General features: G+C 39.2%; 1 non-coding gene across 1 annotated transcript; it reads right to left on the bottom strand.

Moving 5' to 3' along the window:
• Positions 1-3,521: 3,521 nt before the first annotated feature.
• Positions 3,522-3,629, bottom strand: LOC112714031 (small nucleolar RNA R71). Its single transcript, XR_003158989.1, has one exon. It is a non-coding gene; the product is annotated as a small nucleolar RNA R71 (small nucleolar RNA).
• Between the last annotated feature and the right edge of the window lie 10,353 nt (positions 3,630-13,982).

A 13,982-nucleotide genomic window follows, 5' to 3' on the forward strand; every position in this document is an offset into this window, starting at 1 on the left:
TTAAACACAGCAAAACCTGGAGAACTATTCAGGTTAACCCAACCACCCTTCCAAACAACTTTTGCCTGAAACATACAAAAGAACAGTTCCAACGACGGTTTCTCTTCCAGATACTCCAGTCAACACCTCAAAGCTTCGCAAAAACGCCCATCCCTTGGGATGAAGCTAAGAAGGGGCACAGTTCAACTGCCTTAACACCTGACACTGAAACTTTGAGAATGGAAACCTCACTCTCAGTTCTTCTATAGTACAGTTATAGATAAAGAAATATTCAAACCCATCTGCTTTATGATACACACGGTCATCAATGGAACATGGGCAACAGTTTTACATGAATTCCTGAACCCCCATTCACTATCTTCTTTAATTCTATTTCTTTAACAGCATCTACATCCTTGAACAGTGATGTACGCATTTTCACATCCTCGCTCACCCAATTGTTTGACCAGTCCACCTTATCCCTCTTCTCTTTCTCTCTCTCAAAACCCATATTAAGCAAACAAAATTCGAAAGCTGTAGAAGAAAAATACAGAGAAAATGGAGGAAACTAGAACGTTGATGACTTGCATCATCTACCCTTTTTTCTTGCATAAAAAGGACCATAAAAGAGCATAATCTCATTTGATCATTGCAATTCATGCAATATTTGATGAATATTATAGTACATTTATTTTAAAATGAGTTTGTGCTTAATTTCAGGTTAAAAAGACATCAAAAAAGGGGAAAAAACATCAAAACAAGCTGGGCATGTGAAACTGGCGTGCCACTTGGAGCAAACGCCACAAAAATGCACTGGTGTGGCATGCTAGGAGCTAGGCGTGGCACTCCAGTGCAATTTTCCAGAGAGCAATAATAAATACCACTAAAGAGGCATGGCACGCCTAGGCCATCACTTACTATGGGCATGCCACTTGAGCCATGGGCATGCACGCCAGCTTGGGCACTTGAGGAACCAGGCGTGGCACGCTAGTACAAGATTCCAGAGAAGGGGATGAAGGCTAAAAAGGTCTGCGCGTGCCACCTGGGGTCGAAGGAGTGGCACACCAAGCTCTCACCCTCACTTAGGCGTGGCACTTAAGCATCCAGGCGTGGCACGCCAATGAACAAGAAGGCCAAAGCAAAGGCTGGGCGTGCCACTTGGTATCGAAGGCATGGCACAACAGTTACCATTCTTCACCAGCCTTGCCACTTGAGTCTCAGGCATGGCACGCCATCATCACCAATCAACCAAAAGAGGAAATGGGCATGCCACTTAAATGCTGGGCGTGGCACGCCAGCGAAGGACCATGTACACAAATGGGCGTGGCACGCCAGACCCTCGGCGTGTCACGCTAGTTCAACTTTCCAGAAGCAAGAAGAAGAGGGGGGAAGTCCTGGGTGTTCCACTTGGGCTCAAAGGCGTGGCACGCCAGGCTACACGAGTGATTAAAAGACCTTGGACATTCCACTAGGGTTCAAAGGCGTGGCATGCCAGGGATGCTAATGAAGGAGGGCATGCCACTTGAAGAGCTAGGCGTGGCATGCCATGCCAGAATCAGAGTTAGGAGTGTTACGCCACTAAAGCGCCAACCACACGCCAGCTGGGAGATGACGTTTATTGAGTTTTTTTCCCTCCAAATTGTTTTTTTTTCTTTTCACTTTTGTGTTTCCTTTATTTTTTAGAGCTAGGAGTAGTATAAATAATCCCAAAAAGTACTAAGAGAGGGGGTTAAGCAGTTAGGAAGCTAAGTGGTGGAAAAGAGCTTTTAGATTTACTTTTCACTTCATTATCTTTCCCATCTTGAGTACTTTTCTCTGAGTTTTGAGTAGCTAAATTCCCTCTCATTGAGAGAGGGAGCTCTGTTGTACTTGATGGATTAATGATAGTGAATTTCTTCTTCTCTTCATCTTCTCTTTGATTTCCTAGAAGGAATTTCGTTCTTCGTGATTAGTGTTCAATTATCTTGGAAAAGAGATTGAATGTAAAATGGGTTTCATGGGAACCTTGGAAAAGGAAACATGAAACCATGCTAGAAATCTCTTCTCACACTTGAATAGGATATGGGTTTTGGTGTTTGGATATGGTGACATATAATCCTCCCTCAACTTAGACCTATGATGATGTGTGGTATAATCAGAGACCAAGCATATCTCTCTTCATGAGCAATTAGACCAAAGAATTGGCTATTAATCAAGATCTGAGAGATTGAGTCACCAAGGGTTTGGGACTCAAATCAATCATGGTTGCCAAGAGGTCAATGAGTTGTATGATTGAAGAGAATATAAGCTGGATTTAATCCAAAGAGACAACATCTCCTGATCTCAATGAATTCCCTTATTCTTATCTTCTACATACTTTATAGCTTTCTTTTATATTCTGAAAATCCCCATTCCCATTTATAATTAAGTCATTTAAGTTTCTGCCCTTTACATTCTTGCCATTTCCATTTCTGCACTTTACTGCTTTTCTTTACTTTTGAGTCATTTATAATTCTATCCATTTATAATTCTGCAATCACAATCTATTCTATTTAGCTTGACTAATTCACCAATTGATTAAAATTGTTCAAATCTACCAATATCTGTGGATACGATCCCACTCCACTGTGGGTTATTACTTGACGATAATTTTGGTGCGCTTGCCAAAAGAACGGATTCATCATTTTTATATGGGGAGTGAAATCCGGTCATCAAGTTTTACGGCGCCATTGTCGGAAATTGGTTTGAATTTGACAATGATTAAATTGATTGGAGAGCTAGATTAAGCATTTTAATTACCTTGTTATTTTTCTTCTTTTTTTATTTGTTCTTTAAGTTCTTTTTCCATTCTAATTTCTGCCTTTTCTACCTTTTTTAGTTATCCATTGTCCATATTTCCATTCTTCTAACTGTTTGATTAATTGCATCAACCAAGTTACCCACTAATCTTAACTAAGATGATTCTTTCACTTGTCCTCTACCTGCTGTTTGTTGAATGTATGACAAGTAGAAGGGGAGAAACTTCATCCTCCTTCGATAGTGAACCTGAGAGGACCTTCCTTAGACTGAGAAGGGAGGCTAGAGGCAAAGGCATGGTTAGAGAGGAACTAGTAGAGGAAGATTTGAGAACCACCATGGATGACGAAGTGCAAGACAATGTAGGAGGAGATGCTGGCAATCATGTTGGGCAAGAGAGGAGAGTCTTAGGCTCCTACATTAACCCAAATCCAGGAAACTGTGGCAGCATCATTCTGAAACCAACAATCCATGGCAACAACTTTGAGTTGAAACCTCAACTCATCACACTTGTCCAGAATAACTGTTCATATGGAGGAGGTGCCCAGGAGGACCCAAACCAATATCTCACTAAATTCTTGAGGATCTGTGATACTGTAAAGTCCAATGGTGTACACCCTGACACCTACAAGCTACTTTTGTTCCCTTTCTCACTCAGAGATAAGGCAGCAAAGTGGTTGAGAGCATTTCCTAAGGAGAGCTTAACCACACGGGATGATGTTGTAAACAAATTTCTAGTAAGATTTTACCCTTCACAAAGAGTCAACAGGCTAAGAGTTGAGGTACAAACTTTCAGACAGCAAGATGGTGAAACACTCTATGAGGCCTGGGAGAGGTTCAAAGATTTGACAAGGAAATACCCACCGGATATGTTTAATGTTTGGGTGCAACTACACATCTTCTATGAAGGGCTGTCATATGAGTCAAAGCAAGCAGTAGATCATTCTTCAGGAGGTTCACTCAATAAGAAGAAAATCGTTGAAGAAGCCATAGATGTCATTGAGACTGCGGCTGAGAATGAGTATTTCTATGCTTCAATGGATGCCCTGTTAGCCCAAAACAAAGTGATTACTGCACAACTAGCACCCCTGACCAAGAAGATGGAGAATAATCAAGTCTCAGCCATTCAAGCCCAAGCCCCTCAACAAGAAGGAAATGCACCAGAAGTTGAATGTGAATGGGAGCAAGCTAACTATGTGAATAATTCTAGGCCACCATATGATCCAAACTCCAAGACATACAACTCCGGATGGAAGAACCACCCAAATTTTGGGTGGAGAAACCAACAAAGCCATAACCAATACCATAACAAGTCATACCAATCCAACCAATACAACACTCACAACCCCAACCATCAATCAGGCAACAATTGACCCTACCACAATTCATAAAAGACATCATACCATTTCACCCAGCAAACACACAACAACCACCATCAAGACACATCAACGTCAACCATGCAACTATGTGAAATCAAGAGCAACTTTGAGAGAGTAGAGGCTGCAATAGCACAACTATCATCACAGCTTACAGGAGCCATTTCCACCCTTTTGGAGAGACAAACATAGGCTGAAAGGAAGATAGATGCCAATCAAGAAGAATACAGATCAAATCTGAAGAATCAAGGTGCAGCAATCTCAAAGCTAGAAGCATAAGTAGGGATTTTATCTAAGAAAATCCCAATGCCCACACATACATTTCCCAGTGATACCATGGCCAACCCAAGAGGTGAATGCAAGGCCATCACACTTAGAAGTGGGAAAGTTGTAGAATAAGCAACCCTAAGCCAGAGTAATCATGAAGAAGAAGCTGCAGAAAAGCATGGAAACAAGAATGAAGAAGAGACCTCTGTCCCATCCTCACCAAAGCCAATCTTGAAGCCTTATATGCCAAAGGCACCATACCCACAAAGGCTGAGGAAGGATGAAAAGGATGGCAAGTTCTCTAGATTCTTAGAGATCTACAAAAAGCTCCAAATCAACATACCATTTGCTGAAGTATTGGAGCAAATGTCACTTTATGCCAAATTTTTGAAGGAGCACATGACAAGAAAAAGGAATTGGGGAGAAAAAAAGACCATAGTGCTAACTGAGGAGTGTAGTGCAATCATACAAAAGAAGCTCCCTCAGAAAATGAAAGACCCAGGGAGTTTTCAAATCCCTTGCATCATAGGGGATATCAATATTGAGAAAGCCTTGTATGACCTGGGAGCTAGAATCGATCTCATGTCCCTAACCATGATGAGGAGGATGAAGATTGAGGAAGCCAAGCTAACAAGAATGGCACTCCAATTGGCTGACAGAACATTCAAGTTTTCACATGGGGTAGTGGAGGACTTATTGGTGAAAGTGGGAGAATTCATTTTCTCAGCTGACTTTGTTGTGCTTGATATGGAAGAAGAGGCTAACACATCAATCATCTTGGGAAGGCCATTCCTAGCTACTGCTGGAGCCATCATTGATGTGCAAAAAGGGGAACTAGTCTTGAGATTGCATGAAGAGAAGATGGTCTTCAACGTCTTTAAGGCAATGAGTTACCCCAAGGAATCCATAGGAGAATGCATGATGGTGGACGAGGGGTTTTGGAAGAAGAACAATGCGAAGGAACTATGGAGTTAGAGCAACAAGCATCAAGTGGAGAACTACCACAAGGAACCATGGAGAATTCAATCATGCTGAACCACAAGGACAACAAGGAAGTAGAGGCACCAAAACTAGAGCTGAAGACCTTACCACCAAGCTTGAAATATGCGTATCTGGGTGACAACAACACCTATCCAGTGATATTGATTCAAGCTTGAGTAAGGAGCAAGAAGAGGAGCTTATCCAAATGCTGAAACAACACAAGGATGCTATAGACTGGACACTTGTAGACTTAAAAAGAATCAGTCCTTCAATGTGCATGCACAAGATCCTACTTGAAGAAGGTGCTAAGCCCTCAAGACAACAACAAAGAAGGCTGAATCCAACCAGGAATAAAGTGGTCCAAAAAGAAGTGTTGAAGTTGTGGCAAGCAGGGGTGATTTACCCCATCTCAGACAGTTGATAAACCCCATTTGTAGGGTTTATCTTGTATTAATTTTAAGGGATTTTATCACTTTTTACCCACATTTATCCATTGAAATAGCATGGTTTTGTATATTCTCCTTTAATTGTGCTTAAGAGTGAAAACATGCTTTTTAGGTCTTAAAATAGCTAAATCCAATTCACCTTGATTCCATTAGATGCCTTGATATATTTGTTAAGTGATTTAAGGTTTAGGAGGCAAAGATTGGATCAAGGGAATGAGGAAAGAAAGCATGAAAAGTTGGAGAACTCATGAAGAAATGAAAGAACCGGAAAGCTGTCAAGCCAACCTCTTCGCACTTAAACGACCATAACTTGAGCTACTGAGGTCCAAATGATGCGGTTCTAGTTGGGTTAGAAAGCTAACATCCGGGGCTTCGAAACGATATAAGATTTGCCATAGTTGCTACACGTATGGTGGCGCGCACGCGCATAGTACGCGCACGCGCCGTTGCTGCCACCTGGTTCACTTAAAGCAAAACGTGGCCAGCGAATTCTAAAGCCTTGTGGGCCCAATCCAACTCATTTCTGATGCAATTTAAGCCAAGGATTGAAGGGAAAATGAAGATATTTTCATATTTTAGAAGTTAGTGACCATTAGTCATAGTTTAGTTTTAGAAGTAGTTTCTAGAGAGAGAAGCTCTCACTTCTCTCTAGGATTAGGATTAGGATTAGGCTTAGTTCTTAGATCTAGATTTCAATTCACCTTCTTCTACTTCTATCTCTCAACTTTTTGTTGCTACATTCATCTTCTTCTATTCTTTTGTTGTAATTTTCTTTATGTTGTTCTTGTGTTTTTGTTGTAGATCTACTTTTGTTTCTCCTACTTTCTTCCAATTCAATTCAAGGTAATTCATAATAGATGTGTTTCTTTTGATTGTTGTTATTAATTCTTTTCAATAATTGTTGTTAGATTCTACTCTTGTTATCAATTTACTATGCTTTTCTTTTGTACCCTCCAAGTGTTTTATGAAATGCTTGGTTGGATTTTAGAGTAGAATTTTATACTCTTGGCTTGGAAAGGTAACTTAGGAACTCTTGAGTTACTAATGTCCAAGTAATTAATGATTGGGAGCCATTTACTCTAGTTCTCACTAATTGAATTAGTGGAGAGTTAGGACTTATGGACTAGGATTAATATAGTTCATTTGACTTTCCTTTACTACTAGTTAGAGGATGATTTAATGAGATTAATCCTTGCCAATTCTCATATTGTGGTTAGTGATTAGGATAGAGATCCTTGACCACCAACCCTTGCCAAGACCTTTTTAGGCCTTAGTTTACTTTCTTGCCATTTATCTTTCATGCTTCATATCAAAACCCCAAAATAACTCACAACCAATAACAAGACACTTTATTGTAATTCCTAGGGAGAATGACCCGAGGTTTAAATACTTCGGTTATTAATTTTAGGGGTTTGTACTAGTGACAAACAATCTTTTGTATGAAAGGATTTTTGATTGGTTTGGAAACTATACTTGCAACGAGAATTCATTTATGAAATTCTATACCGTCAAAAATCAAATCATCAACAGTCCTTGGGTAAGCCCTGTCCAAGTGGTGCCTAAGAAGGGAGGGATCACTGTGGTGTCAAATGAGAAGAATGAACTAATACCTACCAGAACAGTGACCGGATGGCACATGTGCATTGACTATAGGAAACTTAATGAAGCCACCTGAAAAGACCACTTTCCCTTACCTTTCATGGACCAAATGCTTGAAAGACTCGCAGGACATGAGTATTACTACTTTCTGGACGGTTACTCTGGCTACAACCAAATAGTTATAGACCCCAAGGACCAAGAGAAAACCTCATTTACTTGTCCCTATGGAGTTTTCGCTTATCGGAGGATGCCCTTTGGATTGTGCAATGCATCTGCAACATTCCAAAGGTGCATGCTCTCCATTTTCTCAGACATGGTTGAGAAGATCATAGAAGTATTCATGGATGACTTCTCGGAGTTTGGGAATTCATATTTTGATTGCCTTCATCACCTCGCCCTGGTGCTAAAAAAGTGCCAAGAAACCAACCTTGTTTTGAATTGGGAGAAGTGTCATTTCATGGTAACAGAAAGGGTGGTTCTTGGTCATAAGATCTCAAAAAGGGGCATAAAAGTGGACAAGGCTAAGGTGGAGGTGATTGAAAAGTTACCCCCACCTTGCAATGTCAAAGCAATTAGAAGTTTTCTAGGACATGCTGGCTTCTATAGGAGGTTCATTAGAGACTTCTCCAAGGTTGGCAAGCCTTTAAGCAACCTACTTGTCTCTAATGTACCTTTTGTTTTTGATAATGAATGCATGCTAGCCTTTGAAGAACTTAAGAACAAACTCTTCTCTGTGCCTATTATAGCACCACCATGCTGGGATTTACCTTTCGAGTTGATGTGTGATGCATCAGATTTTGCTGTGGGGGCTATTTTAGGACAGAGGAAGGACAAATTGGTGCATGTCATTTACTATGCTAGCAAGGTCCTCAATGAGAATCAAAGGAACTATACCACCACAGAGAAGGAATTACTCACCATTGTCTTTGCTTTTGATAAATTTAGATCATATCTTATTGGCTCTAAAGTAATTGTAATCACTGATCATGCAGCACTCAAATACTTGCATACCAAACAAGAATCCAAGCCCAGACTAATAAGATGGATCCTGCTACTTGATGAGCGGATAATGTATACGCTTTTTGGCATTGTTTTTAGGTAGTTTTTAGTAGGTTCTAGCTACTTTTTGGGATGTTTTTATTAGTTTTTATGCAAAATTCACATTTCTGGACTTTACTATAAGTTTGTGTGTTTTTCTATGATTTCAGGTATTTTCTGGCTGAAATTGAGGGACCTCAGCACAAATCTGATTCAGAGGCTGAAAAAGGACTGCTGATGCTGTTGGATTCTGACCTCCCTGCACTCGAAGTGGATTTTCTGGAGCTATAGAACTCCAAATGGCACGCTCTCAATTGCGTTGGAAAGTAGACATCCAGAGCTTTCTAGAAATATATAATAGTTTATACTTTGTGCGAGTTTTGATGATGTAAAATGGCGTCAAAACGCCACTTCTCTGCCCTATTCTAAAGTCAAAACGCCATAACTGGCATTAAAGTTGGAGTTGAAACGCCCAAACTGGTATAAAAACTGGCGTTTAACTCCAAGAGAAGCCTCTACACACGCAAGGCTTAATGCTCAGCCCAAGCAGAAACCAAGTGGGCCCCGGAAGTGGATTTCTGCATCATTTACTTATCTCTGTAAACCCTAGTAGCTAGTTCAATATAAATAGGACCTTTTCTATTGTATTAGGATCTTTTGATCAGTTTTATGCGATCTTAGACTTTCATGGGGGCTGACCATTTGGCCATGCCTGGACCTTCATTACTTTTGTATTTTTCAATGGTGGAGTTTCTACACACCATAGATTAAGGTGCGGAGCTCTGCTGTACCTCGAGTTTTAATGCAATTACTACTATTTTCTATTCAATTCAAGCTTATTCTTATTCTAATATACTCATTCGCACACAAGAACATGATGAATGTGATGATTATGTGACGCTCATCACCATTCTCACCTATGAACGCGTGACTGACAACCACTTCTGTTCTACAAGCAAAGGCTAGAGTGTGTATCTCTTGGATTCCTGGCTCATGCGTGTTGATTGCCTCTCCTGATAACAGAGCCTTCAACCCCTTGAGATCAGAGTCTTCGTGGTATAAGCTAGAATCCACTGGCAGCATTCTTGAGAATCTGGAAAGTCTAAACCTTGTCTGTGGTGTTCCGAGTAGGATTCAAGGATTGAATGACTATGGCGAGCTTCAAACTCGCGACTGTAGGGCGTAGTGACAGATGTAAAAGGATCACTGGATCCTATTCCTACACAATCGAGAACCGACAGATGATTAGCCGTGTGGTGACAGCGCACATGGACCATTTTCACTGAGAGGACAGGAGGTAGCCATTGACGCCGGTAAAACCCAACATAACAGCTTGCCATGGAAATGAGTAGGAATGATTGAGTGAAGACAGTAGGAAAGCAGAGAGTCAAAAGGAACACAGCATCTCTATACACTTATCTGAAATTCTCACCAATGAATTACATAAGTTTCTCTATCTTTATTTTATGCTTTGTTTATCTTTATATTTTTGAAAACCCATAATCACTTTGAATCTGCCTGACTGAGATTTACAAGATGACCATAGCTTGCTTCATACCAACAATCTCCGTGGGATTGACCCTTACTCACGTAAGGTATTACTTGGACGACCCAGCACACTTGCTGGTTAGTTGTACGGAGTTGTGACAAAGTGTGACTCACGTTTGAGAGCACCAAGTCTTTGGAGCCGTTGCAAGAGGATCACAATTTCGTGCACCAAGTTTTTGGTGCCGTTGCCGGGGATTGTTTGAGTTTGGACAACTGACGGTTCATCTTGTTGCTCAGATCAGGTAATTTTATTTTATTTTTAAAGCTTTTTATTTTCAAAAAAAATAAAAAAATAAATTATTCTATGTTATTCAGAATTTTTAAGAATGAATTCCAGAATTTCATGATGATATGTTGAAGTCTGGCTGGCTGTAAAGCCATGTCTAATCTTTTGGACCGAGGCTTCAATCTATTATCACAAGAGCATGTTGGTTCCTATCAATTTAGCTATTGTATGTCTGATTTGTATCCTAAAGCTTGGCTGGCCATTGGCCATGTCTAGTGTTTTGGACCGAAGCTTTCACTGAAAGCTTGGCTGGCTAGTTAGCCATGTCTAATTCCTGGACCGGAGCTTTAGACTAACATTGCATGATTCCTGGAATCCTTATTAAAAATTTTGAATATATTTATTTTCTTTTCAAAATAATTTTCGAAAAATATATACAAAAAAATCATAAAATTATAAAAATCTAAAAATATTTCATGATTCTTGTTTGAATCTGGTGCCAAATTTTAAGTTTGGTCTTAATTGCATGAATTGTAATTGTCTTGCAATTTTCAAAACACATTCATTGTGTTCCTGATGATCTTCAAGCTGTTCTTGATGAATTGCGTTGTTTGATCTTCATGACTCCTTGTTTTGCACTGCATGATGTTTTACATGTGCATTCTTGCAAAGCATATGGCCTAAACATGAGAAAATTCTAAGTTTGGTGTCTTATATGTTTTCTTTTATAGAAAACTAAGCTCTTGATGTTCATCTTGATCTTCAAGATTGTTCTTGATGTTCATCTTGACATTCATAATGTTCTTGCATATGTCTTGTGTTTTGATCCAAGATTTATATGTTTTGACTCATTTTGCTATTTTTCAAAAATTGAAAATATATCTTCTTGAATAAAGGATATAGCAAAATGAAGTTCCAAGAACAGAAAGCAGAGGATTTACAAAGAAAAAGCTGGGCATTCAAAACACCCAGTGAAGAAGGAAAACTGGCATTTAAACGCCAGCCAGGGTACCTGGTTGGGCGTTTAAATGCCCAGTGAGGAAGGAAAACTGGCGTTTAAACGCCAGCCAGGATACCTGGCTGGGCGTTTAAACGCCCAAGAAGGAAGAAAAAATGGTGTTTAAACACCAGCTAGGGTACCTGGCTGGGCGTTTAAACGCCAAAATATGCAACAGCTGGGCGTTAAACGCCTACAACATGCAGCTCCTGGGTGTTTAACGCCAGGATGACACTAGGAGGGAATTCTGTTTTCAAAATCATATATTCTTCAAATCTTATCTTTTTCAATCATATTTTTTTTCAAAATCATATCCTTTTCAAATATTATCTTTTTCAAGCTTATCTTTTTCAAAATCATATCTTTTAAATAATATCTTTTTCAAAAATAAAATCTTTTTCAAAATTTTCAAAAATCTTGATTCAAAAATTTCAAGTTTGTTACTTTCTTGTTAAGAAAGATTCAATATTTGAAATTTAGAATCATATCTTTTAGTTTCTTGTTAATCAAGTCATTAATTTTAAAAATCAAATCTTTTTTTCTCTCATCTTTTCAAGCATATCTTTTAAAGCATATCTTTTTCAAAATCATCTCTTTTTAAAATCCCTTATTTCAAAAATCGTTTTCTAACTTCTTATCTTTTTCAAATTTACTTCTTATCTTTTTCAAAACCACTTAACTATTTTTTTTCACTTCAATTTTCGAAAACCACTTCCAATTTTTCAAAATTTAATTTAAAATTTATTCTTTTTCCCTCCTCTTATCTCTTTCTATTTAAACACTAACATTCCTCTTCCATTGTCAATTCGAACTCCAACTGTCCTTGAGTGTTCGAATTCTTCTTCTCCTTCATCCTTCTATTCTTATTTTCCTCTGACACCTCAAGGAATCTCTATCCTGTGACATAGAGGATTCCATATTTTCTTTGTTTTCTTCTCTTTCATATGAGCAGGAACAAGGATAAAAGCATACTTGTTGAAGCTGATCCTGAACCTGAAAGGACTTTGAAGAGGAAGCTAAGAGCAGCAAAAGCACAAAACTCTGAAGAGGACCTCACTGAAATTTTCGAAAAAGAGGCATCCCAAGAAACAACTATGGCTGAACCAAACAACAATGCAAAAAAGATGCTTGGTGACTTCACTGCACCTAAATCCAACTTCCATGGAAGAAGCATCTCAATCCCTACCATTGGAGCAAACAATTTTGAGTTAAAGCCTCAATTGGTCTCTCTAATGCAACAAAACTGCAAGTTTCATGGACTTCCATCAGAAGATCCTTATCAATTTTTTACTGAGTTCTTGCAGATCTGTGATACTATTAAGACTAATGGAGTAGATCCAAAAGTCTACAAGCTTATGCTTTTTCCTTTTGCTGTAAGAGACAGAGCTAGAACATGGTTGGACTCACAACCTAAAGATAGCCTGGATTCTACGGCTTTCTGGATGTAGATGATGATATCTATACAGATGGATCTTATATATATCACACAATGAAGTACCGCATGAGTGGATATATAGGAATCCAAATCCGCCGAATCACTCATGTTATGATCGTCTACATCCTAGGTCTTCCTGTTCCTTCATCTGGCTTATGTTCTTCATGTAGCATTCAGACCGAATGACTCTATGAAATTACGTCGCTACTTACGCATAGTTCGGGTAACGTAGGAGACATCTCTATTTTTCCCCCGGGGAATCCAATCCTTAGAATTACCACTGCTTAGCTTTCAATTCGCCTTTGACCATCAAATGAAATGTGAATAACCCGCCCCCCTCTTTGAAACAAGGGGCGCCTCTGGTTTTGTCGGTGCTTGAAACAATTTTGTCTTCTCCATATTACTATATCTCTAGAGTCAATAATTTTATATGAGGAACTACTGAACTCAATCACTTGCTGCCGTTACTCTTCAGTTTTCTATTGAGGTCTATCCTGTGGAGGTACTCAAATTGGATCAGTGATCGATTTCTAGGTTTCGCCGTAAACCTAATTGGTTACTTCCAATTACGTAAATCAATAGTTCAAACCGCTTTCAAAGGTAGGGCATTTCCCATTTTAATAGGAACTTCTGTACCAGAAACAATGGTATCTCCAATTATAGCCCCTCTGGGGTGTAAAATATATCTTTTCTCACCATCCCCATAGTGTATGAGACAGATGTATGCATTTCGATTAGGGTCGTATTCTATGGTTACGATTCTACCATATATGTCTTTTTCATTCCGGCGAAAATCGATTTTACGGTATAGACGCTTATGACCTCCCCCTCTATGCCCTGCGGTAATGATTCCTCTGGCATTACGGCCTTTACCACAACGATGCTGTCCATAGATCAAATTATTTCATGGATTGGATTTGACTTGACTGTCTATGGCTCCATTACGTGTGCTCGGGGTAGAAGTTTTGTATAAATGTATCGCCATGCTATTACGTATTTTGATTTAAGTTCATTTCTTTCTAAGAGGTGGAATAGAATAACCCGGTTGAAGCGTAATGATCATACGTCTGTAATGCATTGTATGTCCCATAATAGGTCGCAATCTTCTACCCTTTACCGGTAGTCGATGACTATTCATAGCTATTACCTTGACACCAAAGAAGAGTTCGACCCAATGCTTTATTTCTGTCCTAGTTGATCCCGATTCGACATTAGAAGTATATTGATTTTTTACCAATAACCGAATACCTTTGTTTGTATATACTGCATTTTTGATTCCATTCATAAATAGATTTTCTTCCCTATGAGTTCTAGT

Source organism: Arachis hypogaea, chromosome 9 (assembly GCF_003086295.3).
Source record: "Arachis hypogaea cultivar Tifrunner chromosome 9, arahy.Tifrunner.gnm2.J5K5, whole genome shotgun sequence".
NCBI classification, from domain to species: Eukaryota; Viridiplantae; Streptophyta; class Magnoliopsida; order Fabales; family Fabaceae; genus Arachis; species Arachis hypogaea.